This window comes from Etheostoma cragini, chromosome 17 (genome assembly GCF_013103735.1).
Source record: "Etheostoma cragini isolate CJK2018 chromosome 17, CSU_Ecrag_1.0, whole genome shotgun sequence".
In the NCBI taxonomy this organism is placed as follows: domain Eukaryota; kingdom Metazoa; phylum Chordata; class Actinopteri; order Perciformes; family Percidae; genus Etheostoma; species Etheostoma cragini.
Window position 1 is genome coordinate 2,768,266 of NC_048423.1, and position 13,684 is coordinate 2,781,949.

The window sequence follows — 13,684 nt, forward strand, 5'->3', positions numbered from 1 at the left end:
CATCCAAAACACAGTCTAAGCCTGCTGAACTCTGTCCCACTGATCAGGTTTTGTTTTTATTTCAGCTCTTTTCTTATAATATAACACCTCTCAGCTTACTCTCTTTGAAACAGAAGAAGAGGGAGTGAGGAACAAACACACTTGGGTAAGTCTGGACACACACACTTGATCTCTTTGAAATGCACACACAGTCCATGCCGGCAGCTGAACCCGGTTGGGTTGCGATATAGCCAGCTTTGACCGATCCCAGCCTTATCTCAAAAGAAGGTCTGAGTGAGTGTGACTGTGTTTGTGACTGCAAGTTGTCTTTTTATGTGCCAGTTTATTTGATTGTGTACATGCCAGGGATACTGTACACATTTGTGTCTTCAGGTGTGGTTTTTATTTGCTGTTGGTTTGCTGAGTCCTGTGTTTGAACGTCGGTACGTGTGATTAACACAGTTCTATATGCAATTCTCTTGCAGACGTGTTCTGTTCAGCACAGTAATCGTTAAAAGAGCTTAGTGGTTTCAAAATGCATGGCAGGACCTCGTTGTCAGCCATAACATAAAAATGTGTCAGTAGAAGGTGAAGAGTGTGAGAGCCAAATCCATAGCCAATTACATCAGTAAATGTCACACTTTCACTCTGTGTAGACTAAAGGTTTCTCTTCTCCATATTAAGAGATACTTTTCTCAATATTTAAATGATTAGGCTGTGTAAATAAAATGTCAATTCACAGCTTTTTTGTAAAAAATCTTGTTTTTGCTAACTTCCAGTGGTTAAACTTCTCACCTTGCTGTAGTGATGTATAAGTGTATGTCAGCACACTGTGACATCACTGCTCCCAACTACAGAGCTTTCAACTTGATTGCCCAAAAAATTGATAAATACAGGGTTTTTGTTTGTCACTAGCATAGTCAACTGGATACTCTGATACTTGTTTCACATGAACAACCCTAGCCATGGCAAGCAAACTATATTTAACTGTATTTTGCATTAAAAAAATTATAACATTCGAAGCATACTGAGCATGCATGGACAACAGACAAGTGGAATGTAATGCAGAAGTTATTCAGCAGTTATTCTTCAGGTTTCTATGAATATGAGGACACTTTTCACTGTAAAACTGGGTGAATCCAAGCTGACTCCATATGTTGTTTCAAGCCATTAAAGTCGAAACGTGGCATTTGAAAACAGTCATCCTGTCGGTCCGATTACATCTTCAATGCCGGCCCTCCAGTAATAATCACAGTGTCCCCAAGGCTAAAGACAAAACTCTGTCAGTTGTCCAATAGCCCTCCATTATGGCAATAACTGTGATCACTGGATGTGTAATTGCGAAGTTTCTGAAGGCTTCTAACACAGAACGAGTATGGAAGGCGGGGAGGATGGTAGGAAAGAGTAGAGGGGAGAAGGAAGAGAGGGAAAGAGAAAGGGGGATTTGAAAAGGGGGAAATATAAAACCTGGTCACCAGCTGTGCACCCGGTGTTTATTTAGCAAGAGCTGCGGGGTCTTGGTGAAGACAGAGGGAAAGAAAGAGAAAGAAGCCTGTGACTGGAGGGAGAACAAGAAAGAGGCAGGGTTTATTAAGGTACTGTGGGATGAATGGGCCTTCAGGGAGGAGAGGGATGGGATGGAGAGAGGAAGGGGGGGTTAAAGAAAATGAACATGACTGGGACAGAGAAGGATAAAAAAGCACGTGCAGGGAAGAATGAAGGGGGGTGGGGAGAGAAAAGAAAACAAGAAAAGGAGACTGAGGGAGGAGGAAGGAAAATGGAAGGCAGGGAGGCCAGACAGGGCATGTGAAAGGCAGTCTTTGTTTAGCTCACGTTGAGGAAAGCTAAAAATACTGTTAATACCGTCTGGACACCCAACTGCTTCCTCTACACCCGCCACCAGCGTGTGTGTGTGTGTGTGTGTATGTGTGTGTGTGTGTGTGTTTGTGTGTTATGGATCACATTTCTCCATGGTTAAGATTTACGATTAATCTCGGGGGTCAAGTCCTCACCTCTTTGAACAACACACCCATACACCCTCAATTGACACAGAGATTTTAACAGCCCCACAGATGCAAACCCATTATAGCAAAGAATGTACACACACACACACACACACACACACACACACACACACTTACATAAACACTGCCCCTGACACCCTAACACCCCTCTGGGCTCATTCTCTACTTTTTAAGCATCTCTTTGAAGTGTGTCTAAATGGAAAGGATTAGTGTAATAGTCTAATGTTACAATGGCATACTTCTCTCTATGACTGGCCACCATATATCATGGTGTGCTCCCCCCTTTCCTCTGCAACCCATTCAACCCAGATGTCCCAGCTGCTTTAGTTTCTGCAAGTAACTGTCCCTCCACATCACTAAAATGGTCAACCAGATGGAGGTATTACAATTTTGGCCATCAGTTATCAAGATTTTTAACATTAAAATCTTGTTTTGAACAACACCAGATGTCATATAGCTATAAATAGCTATACTCCATGATTACTGGATTTCTTTGCTAATCTGCTGTATGTCTGAGTAATCAATCTTTTTCTGTTCATTCCTGAAATGCCTGCATTGTTTGTTAATTTTTGTTTTCATCTGCATTCTGTGGGCTCTGTCTGATGATGAAGTCTTATCAAAATGGCATCAGGGAGAAACATTAAAACTTGATTTATCATGGACAACGCACATCTGTTGATTAGTATTAGCATCATCATTTAATCTGCAGGGAATACATTTTTTATGCCAGATTTAGACAAACAGATGTATTTTGAAGTGAAAAGTTAAAAACAAGTCCAATGAAGTTTTGGGGATGTTTATTCCAGAGTTTGAATACTTTAGGATAGTCTATCCAGACATTCTCTGCCACTTTAAATCATATCTGACCCCCTACCGCCCCCTTGCCCAGTTAATTGGACTCTTTGGATCATTTTTTTCACCTATTTGCTTATTCGTTTCCACAGATTTGAACTCCAAAATGCTTCTCTGCCTTTTCATAGTGATAGATTTTCATAAATGTAGATTTTTCTGTACTCTATGCTTGTTTTGCATTTATAAATTCTAAAATTCTGAAAAAGTAAGAAAGTCCATGGATTTTCTGTTACACATGCCGAGCATTCCTAAGATATCGTAAAACTAAATATTTTTGTCTTATAATTTCTAATTTAAGTTACTGACTTGTAACCCAGATCAGTTCCTACAGTGTTCAATCAGTTCTAAAGTAAAGATACTCAGACTGTAGACTTCAGAGTACATATTTTTTGGTATCAGTGTTTGCTGACACAATTAGGAACACCAAGCATTAAGTCTGTACAAATTGCTTTTGTTTTTAATTCATAACTTCTTTATAATACTACATGGTGTTTTTCTGCAAAGTAAGTTACCATTTCAGGCACTAAATCTTAAATACATTGCATTTCACACGAGGCCTTTGCAGTCCTCTTGTGGAATGTTTGACCTGTCTCACAACCACAGTTTAGTCTCTGTCAGTGTTTCTTGTTTCCAGCGAAGGTTTAAGGTTCTACACACATTACACAGTCCTGTTTGATACCCAATGGGGAACCAAAGGGAATTGAGCCCTTCTCTGTGAGTCATGTTGTTCTGTCTGATCCGACATCTGCAAGAGGCCGTAAGGAGAGAAGGCGAACAGAGCGGGGAGAGGAAACAAAAACAGCCAGAGATGTGCAGCTAATGGCTGGCAATGGAGGACAAGGGCAGCTGGGGATAAAAAAAAGGGACAAATAGGAGATAGGATGGCGAGAGGACAACAGCTGAAAGAACTGCAAGGAAGGGGTTCGGGCAAAAGAGGAGGGAGGGATTTATTGTACAGGATGGGATAACTAAAAAGTAGAGAAACTGTGTAAAGGTTTTAGAAACATAAGATTTAACTCTGCAGGGGGTGCTCGTCTCTCTGCCCAGAAAATCAGCTTCCCAGGGGAGAAGCCCTGAAAATCGATGCGTGCACACACATACAGAGACAAACACACACATGGTTGCACAAGATCTCTTTCACATACACACTCACTCCCTCACAAACACACACACACACACACACACACACACACACACACAAACCCAGTCATTATCCTTCCACGCATTTTCAAAGCTGACCCCTTAACTGCAGCAAAATGGTTCACTAAGTAGAGCACCTATCTGAGAAATCCCAGCGGGACTCGTTTATGAATTACATGGAAAGAGTCAGTCAGTCAGTCAGTCATCATAGGGTTTGGTTTAAATAGAATAAATAGTGCACATAAGTATTGTAGAAAAGCTCTCAGAGAAGGCGGGACCGAGAACGAGCGAGCGTTTCACAAATATCGGCTCTGCAATACTGAAACCATGTAATCAGTCTTAAGTGACAAGATCCTTTTATCCATGTTTTAAAACGTTCAGCCTCAGCGGCACGGCTCTGCTGCTCTGAATACTGTGTTTTTAAAATAATCATTGTGCCAGCACAGTTCACATGCAGTCTGATGCATAGGGTTATTGTAATGGAAAAATGATACATGTTTCTCAAGTTGTTTGAAGTGTCAGACAAGCACAAACCTCCACTTATTTCAAGTCACCTTACAATACCATTTGATCTGACTATTTGTAATGGAAAGCTCCGGGAATCAAAACACTCAAGGTGAGGTAAGTGCAATACTCTAATCGGTTTAGTTGCTACACAATATAATAACAGTCTCTGTAGTTCAAAACACATGTTTTCTCACCTGGAGCATTTCTTCACAGGCCACCAACCTTCAATGAACTGCATCATGAACATGAACCTTTTTATCTAAGATGCATTGTTTAGTTCAGATGTACTGTATCTCTACAATGAAAATCAATTCAATACCAATCAACGTGTTAGTGTTTTACAAACAAGGCATCTTAAAGTAAGATGGAAAAGTAAGAACATTAACAAGAAGTGCTACATATAAATACAGCATATCAAATAAGCATTGCATTAGCATATCCATAGTCTTGCATTGCCAGACCTCCCTTCACAATGCTGCGGGGGAAGGTATGGCTTGTCCACACAGCATTCCGGGGTGGGAGAATAATGAGCTCTGGTTTATTTATTTAAACCGATCACAATTGTCTTGGGCAGCCCAATTCCTCGGAAGAAGCAACAGTGCCCCTGCAAAATAGCCTTGGGAAGGAACTTGTTTTGGTGCCAATCGGAAGGTTGGTGAATCGATCCCTGGCTTTGCAGCTCCATGTGTGTAAATGTGTTGTATTTTATGTAGCGCTTTTCTAGTCTTCACGACTACTCAAAGTGCTTTTACATAGTGCCCATGGGCAAGATACTGAACCCCGAGTTCCCCCCGATGCTGCGCCTTCGGAGTGTAGACGTGTGTGAGTGTTTATCTGATGAGCAGGTGGCACCTTGTACGGCAGCCTTGGCCACAGTGTATGAATGTGTGTGAATGCTGACTGGTTCCTGTACTACAGTATGTATATGCGCTTTGAGTATTCGTTAAGACTAGAAAAGCGCTATATAAGAAAAGTCCATTTACATTTACTGTCAAAAGTTGTTTTAGTTGTGCATCAGAAAACTCAGATTGGACAGATAGTATAGAAAGCGGTCTGGATTTACTCTGCAGAGATCTAAGGAATCAACCAAAGTTTAGAATGCCAACACAAAGAAAGCGGAAGGTGCAGACATCCCACCTAAAAAGAGTGAAATCCGGCGTGATTTCCAACAAACCCGGAAGTGGAACGTCTTTGATGACGGCAGTATTCACTAGTGATGTACTGTATGTGTCTGAAAATCATGACACCAGCTGCATTTGTTAAACATGTTAATACTCCACTGGTTCTGCACATCCTGGCTGCATCCAAAATGCTGCATCCACTTTACACAGTGGAAGTTCTCCAGGCCTCTAGGGGGAACACTAAGTGGAACAGCTTGATTTTCAACCCCAAAGAAAAATATATATAGAGAGAGAGAGAGAGAGAGAGAGAGAGAGAGAGAGAGAGAGAGAGAGAGAGAGAGAGCGAGCCTGGGCATGTTCAATCTCAGAACTGGCTGCTGTGTCTCACTATACGGCAGAATAAAAAACCAGCAACTAACTAGTGAAGAAAGTCAAAAATCCTGTTCACACACAGGACTTTTAAGCCTCACAATAAGCTATTCTGGAGTAACTGAACCACCAACAATGACCGGCAACTCACGGTAATCTGTAGCTGGCACACAGTCACCTATTCTCGGGTAAATGAACCACCAACTACTACCGACCTGACAGAGCACCATGCAGAGCCCAGTAGCAACTGCCGCTTTGTAACATCGAGCTCTGTAGCTAATGTCAGATGAGCAGCCAGTGGCCTCCTAGTTTTCATTTAATATCATACATTTTAGTGTGCAAAACTTTTATTCCTACAAACCCGTTCATGAGAATAGGTTGACATGGTAGACAAAACACCTTAACAAGATGATATTGTGTTGAGACTGTGTCCATCCACTTGCTTTGGAGTTCTTTTACCCCCTTGGGGGGCTTGTTCTGTCCATACGTTTACCAATGTAAATGTGTGCCACTTCCTCAGATGAATCCATTTTTGGCAGAATATTACAGCTTCTCCTTCTTTCATTATTTCTCCCTCCATCCTTCTCTTTTCACGCCAAGCGCTTTTCAGAAGTAATGAATGCCATAATCTGGAGGGGGAGATGATTTCATCCAGAGATTTTAGCTGCTGGACCAAGCATGAAAGCCTCAGTCTGTACTTCCAGCATGGCGTTCCCTTTGGGACGCTGTTAGCAACAGGACGCGAGCAAATGATGAAACTGAGGGTTTCTTTTCTGACCATCACAATCGCTGTTTTAAGATTAATTTGCAAGGGACTTCAACTAGCTGCTGTGCATGTAGATTGTCTTTGCATTGTGACAATTTTTGTTAATTGTTATGGATAAGGAGTTCAACTTTTGAGTGCTCGGGATAATGTTGGTGACAGTGCCTTGACATGGTAGCCAGAACACCTCATCAGGATGATAAGACATCTGATGTTGAGACTCTGTCCAGTAGCTGGCTTTGGATTTTTTTTTGCGCCCTTGTGGCAATCTAAACAAAGAATACAGCTTTGACAAAAAGATTAAGCACATTAACAACTAAAAACATGTAGCCTGAACAAACAAGGAACACCTTAAAGGATATCTGTTGTGGGCACAACAAGGCTTGCTTTTATGGAAAGCTTGAGAACATCCTCATGCATATTGAGGATGTTGTAATAAAAATACTGGTATGAATTTGGACACACCCATTTTAAAATATATATATAGATAAATAAAGAAAAAGCTTTCTATTCCCTATGGGACATTCCAAACTGCCGTCCTGCTGGGTCGCAGAATCGAGAGGGCTCTCTTCCTATTCCATAAACTCTGAAATAGGAAGGATCGGATTATGTTTCCTGGTCTTTAGAGAGAGCAAAGAAGAAAGAGAAAAATTATATTTTACTGGAATAAGAACAGTGAGAAACAGACAAATGACATAAATTAAGAGGAATAAAAAGAGAGTCAAACATTGGAGAGAAAAAAGGATGGAAAATTAAGAGCTTTGATGGCTGAAATGAGGAGACATATTGTGAAGAGAGATGAAGAATGTCTCATTCAAACTAAATCAGTTCTACAGGACTGATCTCTTTCTTTCTCTTTCTCCACATGATCCACTTGTGAATGTCTTCCTGCATCTTCTCCTTGTTAGTCTTTGATTCCTCTCCTTCATTCATCACACACACGCACACACACGCACACACACACACACACACACACACACTTACATTTCATTTTGTCCATACGTTTACCAACAGATGTGTGCCACTTCCTCAGATGAATCCATTTTTGGCAGAATATTACAGCTTCTCCTTCTTTCATTATTTCTCCCTCCATCCTTCTCTTTTCACGCCAAGCGCTTTTCAGAAGTAATGAATGCCATAATCTGGAGGGGGAGATGATTTCATCCAGAGCTTTTAGCTGCTGGACCAAGCATGAAAGCCTCAGTCTGTACTGCCAGCATGGCGTTCCCTTTGGGACGCTGTTAGCAACAGGACGCGAGCAAATGATGAAACTGAGGGTTTCTTTTCTGACCATCACAATCGCTGTTTTAAGATTAATTTGCAAGGGACTTCAACTAGTTGAGATTGGTAACAACTGCAAATATCTGTTAGTTATTTAGTCCATACAAATCTGGTGTGCATGTAGATTGTCTTTGTAATGTGTCTCTGTCTATTAGTTGGATCATTTAATATAAGTTGGTTGTGGAAATTGACCATTTTTGTTATTTGTTATGGAAAAGGAGTTCAATTTTTGAGTGCTCGGGATAAAGACTTTGTACAAACTCCTCCAATTTTAAACATCAATGTCTGTTTCTGAGTCTGTTTCTCAAATATTAAGCCTATGTTTGAGATGTGTTTTCTATCATTTGGTGGGTGTACCTCGTATATTGGCTCAAATAACAGGTGATACCCAATCAGCAGAGACATGTCTATAAACTGGTGGTAATAAAAAGGTAGTGCGCTCTCTCCCCGTGGGGTCGAAAATCAAGCTGTTTCACTTAGCAAATTTTTGTTATTTGTTATGGAAAGCAGTTCCATTTTCAAGTGCTCGGGATAAAGACTTTGTACTTTAAAGGGAAAATCCACCAATTTTAAACATCAAAGTTTGTTTCTTAGTCCTGGGCCTGATCCTTTTGTGGCTCCAGAGGGAGCTTGCCAAAGTCTGATTAAACTGCCCCGAGTAATGTCAAATTGAGCCAGTGTCGGTTTGAAAATTAAAATAAAGCTGGTGGTGTGGAGTAGGAAAGAAGGAAGCTTTCCAGACGTCTGTAGCCCGTTTATCATCTATGCTGCAGATTTGCAGCTAGAGGCTACATTAGCCCCTACTAGCATAACACACTCGAATCTCCGACCAAACTGTTGTGTTTGAGTTGCATTGTGGGTTACGCAGGCACCAGGTTCTTAACAAGAAAGAACAATGCCTGGTACATGGGATACTATCTTTGATTATGCTGGATTCATTTGGATTTTATTAACTGTTCATTATAAGTCCAACAACCTTTTTGGAATGCTAAATTGGTGGATTACTCTTTTATTCCCTATTGAAGAGAGTATCTAAATGTCCTGCATTCAACTCATACATTCTTACAAAAAACATCAGATATTCTTTTGTAAATAATTAGCTTCTGAATGCAAATTAAAAACAAAGATCTGGACATAAGATCGTAACTTTGAACTCACTTCTTCCTATTCAGTCTCTCCTTTTACCAATAAATATACTGTATCTCACGGTGGGTAAATAACTAATTGTATCTTTAACCCACATTGATTTGGGTGTCACAGTGTTGAAACAGGAAATTGCAGCCCATGTTATTTGACTAAAATGTCAAAGCTTTATAGAGGTCAAGGCATTGTGAATGGAGAGACACAGACACATGCGAGGTTTGAATATAAATTCCAACAGGACTAAGAAATGGCTGCAGAAACTGAATCAGTGAAACACAGAGCAGCATGAAACGGCCCTGAGGCCTTTGAAGTCTCTGTCGTGGCTTCATCAGTTTGCTTGATGGAGCACTTCAACCACGGCTGACATTCTGGTGAAAATGCAGGTTGGGTGACTTCTATCACAGCAACCTCTGTAGTTCAAACAGGGGGTGGGGCCGGATATCATTTAGTAAAACGTCCATGTATGATTACATTACAAAAATTACGTTACAAACATACTTTTTCTCTTTGCATTACGACAAGACAAAACACTGTTCCTGCTGTTGCCATCCTGTATCTGGGAGCCACTGTCTCGTCCTTTCTGGAGCACGGTGTGACGCTGGGAAGAGACCAGGCGCCCCTGGACTGTGAGAAACTGACAACATTGACGCTTTATGGTGACTACAGAGATTTATCTCATTCTACATCATATTACAAGAGGTGTTGAAGAAAGATTTTTCGGCAGTACTGTGAACTGATTCTACTTGCAAGTAAAACTAACTTTAATACAACTTCAGTGGTTCCAGTCTATTCTTGATAGAATGAGATTATTCTAACAATGATACCTGAGTTTTTGTGTAAAAACATATACATATTGTTAACGCCTTACTTTGAAGAATCTAAACCTGTTTCTACAAAACTAACAGCAGTTGCTACTATGCTGATATAGATCAATGAATATCTCATCAAAGAATAAGTAGAACAGAGGAAGTCTGTGGTAAAGATTTAAATGGCACATTCTTATATCCAATGCTACGGACATATGATAGATTCAATACCCATTCCAAACAGAAGGAAGGATTTGTTTTGGTGCCAACATGGCATTCGTGTCATGCTAAACCAAAGGTGCAGAAATGATTGAAGGCCAGGTTTAACATTGTTCTTGGAGAAGTACTGTACCCTCTCTAAAGGAAAGCTTTACGTTGACACTATCAGTAACAGTCCTACTATTAGCGTTGAACCGCTGAAACAAGCAGCCATCCAGCTATCACTCTTAATGTAGAACCGTTATGAGGCCACTATGTCAGAGCCACACAGTTGTTTGAAAATAATGCACATCCTCCAGCCAATCAGAATCAAATATCCTATGAGGCTTATTAGTTGTAATTTAGACACTGCTGTATAACTTTATTTATTCTTTTATATTGATTATATTCTCATTCTTTTCCATTAGGAGTAATGATTTTAAAATCTAACACCCAAAGCTTAACTGGTTGTACAATCCATCTCTGTATCTCTGTTACTGTTTTCTTTAAGTGGTAAAGTATGAATTCTGTCCAAGCAAGTGACATTTATTAAGTGACACACCACTGAAAAAAGGGTTCACAGAGTAGAAGGACACGGGTCAAGATTCTACCAAAAATAGCTGGAACATGTCATTGTGGCTTTTGTATGATGTGTATATGAAGGTTGATGTATGTGCTGGTAAATAGGTCTGCGGCCGTCATGCTATTGATTTGGGTTGATCTGACACGGCTGACCCACTTGCCCCCTCACCGCTAGCCACACAACACACACACACAACCAAGCATAGTCGAATAGAGATGTCTTATCCACACAGAGAAAAGACATGTGCACGAACACAGTAAACACACACAATACAACAATAAAAATAGAACATTTGACCATAGGGGGTCTTTCGATTATCTTGAGCAACATTCATCCAATCTACTTAACACATGGCAGGTGTATTGTTGGGGAGACTATTAAGTACAGTGTCAAATTTGCTGCAATTTGTGAACATGATACATTTAATAATAATAAACTTGGTAAAAACTAAAATTAATAAAACTGTGCAACATCAGGGACGGGCTACATGGCTCCGCAGACTGAGTCAAATAGGCTACAGGCGACTACTACGCCCATTTGGATATTGATACCCCTGCTAAGTGCATTTCACCGTGTGTGTTTCTAACTGCGGGTGTTGGATATATTAACGTTACAACAAAATTCTTCTTAATTTCTTTGTAGACAAGGAGCACGAGCGTATCCTACAGGATCAGCGCCCGTCTGCCATAGCAACTCAAATTAGGTTTCCCAAACTATAAAACAGCACACTTTATAACACTAAAACATTACTTTAAATTAACTATTAAACTTCTTTAAATACTGTACTTATTTGAAAAACTGGGAATCTTTACCTGTAACGACATCCTTCACAAGAAAGTTTGAACATACTATCTATCCAATGACACAAATACTACTATAACTGTACCTATGTATCCCGGTGGTACACATGTGCTATAGTTTGAAATCACACAATTGTTATACAAGTTTGTTGCTGAAAATTCTCTTACAGTAGTAAATCCATGCGGAAAACCGATACTGTAGCTGTAGCTTAGCAATAAGATGGCTGACACTCGACTCACTTCGGCTTGCTTCGAGTCCCCCCCCCATGGGCAGGTTGAAAACATGCAGACCTAGCTGGCTTGTAGTTGCTAGCTCTGGGCAAAAAGGCCTCCGATGATGCAAAATGACGATTTTTCAGTCAGAGTTTTTTTTTTTTACTAGACACACAATACAGAGATCTCTTGTCTTAGGGGGACATGATGGAGGGATGCATGGTCGTTCAAAAATACTACCTGGTTTCTACTGATACAAGGCTTAATACTAAACAGTGAAGTTCAGTAAAAATATTGTGGTTTGTGTTAAAATACTACTAAGGAACATGTTTTCCCTGGGAAGCCCCCCCTTGCTTGAAAGTCCTCTATGGCGTTCTTTTACAACAGCTGTCTGTATGTGGTGTGGACCAAAATCGAGGCTGCACAATTGTTCCATAAGGTTGCACTGCAGCTCCAAACCAGCTCCGACCAGTTACTGCAGTCTTGCCCAATACTGGACCAATTTCACAGATTTTTGATCACATCAGTATAACAAACACAAATGCATTGGTAAATGGGGTCCAGGTTGGAAAAAAACAAAGTGATCCTTTAAGGTGTCAGCCAAAATCTGACCTAATACAAGCCCCTTTTCTTGCATTTTTTCTCCAGCGTATAGTACCACAGCAATTCATTTGCCAAAAACCCTCTAAGCAAGCAATTAAACACATCCCTTAACCTTGCATTCAAAACCTGTGGATTATACACACAACCCTAATAAGAAAGACTCTTTCTCGCTCCTGCTGATCATTATGCTAATGAAATTCCCCTTTTAGCTGCCATATCTGCCTTTGTTTAAATACACAGGGAAAGAGAAAGACCGGATGAATAAAAAAAATTGTTTGTTTTTGGTGAATCACTCTTTACCAGTGAACGTGTTCCAATAAATAATTCTGTGGCAGGATGAGAGGAGAAGGCGTGAAATTGTTACACAGTGCACCTTGATTGTTAATGATTGTGTGCATCGTTTTTGCCTGAGAAAGAGGGAGACAACTGGAAAAAAAACTAATGTAATTAAACATGCAAGGTGCTAGTTTTGTGTGTGTGTGTGTGTGTGTGTGTGTGTGTGTGTGTGTGTGTGTGTGTGTGTGTGTGTGTGTGTGTGTGCGCTCCTGCATGTCGGTGGAGGGAGGGTTATGAAAGGAAACACAATTTTCCTTTGTGAATAATACATGGCCTTAAAATCTAGAGAAAATAGGTTTCTGCTAAGCAGTCCTGCAGGCTTGGAATTCACTCACATACACATACACACACACACACACACACACACACACACACACACATACCAAAAGCTGTCCTGTAATGTGGGAGAAGTGACCTAGAGATCAGGGGTGGGAAATAATTAATTTTCCAAAGGGGCCACATGAAACAGGGTCTGTTGTGAAGGGATGGACCAAGAGGCTAAACTCAATTCTGCTCAATATTAATTTGATGCCACCTGGAAAGCAACATATTCTCAAATATCTCTTTTTTCACTGGGCATATTAGCGCAGCAGAGTCCACCAAACACTCTTTAATGAACTCCCTTTCACAAAATGGCTTACTATTTTTGCAGATTTTGTGTGCTGGTCTTGGCTGCTGCATCCCTGGAAGTGCAACCCATGGTAGAAAAGACAAAGAGAACTAGCAAAGCTTCAGATGTACGTTCCCGCTCTGCATCAGTCAAGTTGTTGTATTTCGCTGCGTGTGTTTTGTAGTGGGGATTCACTTTATAATCCGCGCTCTTTATCAAACGTTTTCCCCATGAGAGGACATTTTTGAGGGATCACAGCTCATTCACGTCCATGCTATTGTATGAGGGGCCGTTAGGGACTTTACTCAGAATTACCTCTCACGAACACATGTGAAATGCTCTTACATACACTACTG